The sequence below is a fragment of the Micropterus salmoides genome, unplaced genomic scaffold (genome assembly GCF_014851395.1).
Source record: "Micropterus salmoides isolate LMB-PRFRI ecotype aquatic unplaced genomic scaffold, ASM1485139v1 Ms_hic_scaffold_1, whole genome shotgun sequence".
Taxonomy (NCBI): domain Eukaryota; kingdom Metazoa; phylum Chordata; class Actinopteri; order Centrarchiformes; family Centrarchidae; genus Micropterus; species Micropterus salmoides.
In genome coordinates this window covers 7,917,464-7,917,798 of record NW_024040040.1, presented here as the reverse complement: position 1 = coordinate 7,917,798, position 335 = coordinate 7,917,464, and positions in this window count along the sequence as shown.

The following is a 335-nucleotide window of genomic DNA, read 5'->3' as shown; positions in this document are numbered from 1 at the left end:
GATGTATAAATGACATAAGATGTGACATGTGCTTTTATATGGCTTTGTTGCAGTCCCTCATATCTGCCTACACCCTAAAAGCTCCACCTCTTCTCTTGTGTCTGCACTGACTTATTAACTCACATTAGGCTATCCTTTTCCCGATTTTTTTCGGGACATCAATATCTGAATTGTTTTACTTGGAATATTAACCCCCTCCTCTGGCTCTGTTCTTTTTTTCAATCTACAATGGGTTTTTCTCTTTCCTTCTTTCTCCTTCTAGGACCCTGTGGCACCTGCTGATCCCTTGAAGCCTTGACGTCAGCGCTGTAAGGTGGAGATCTCCGGTGCGCGGC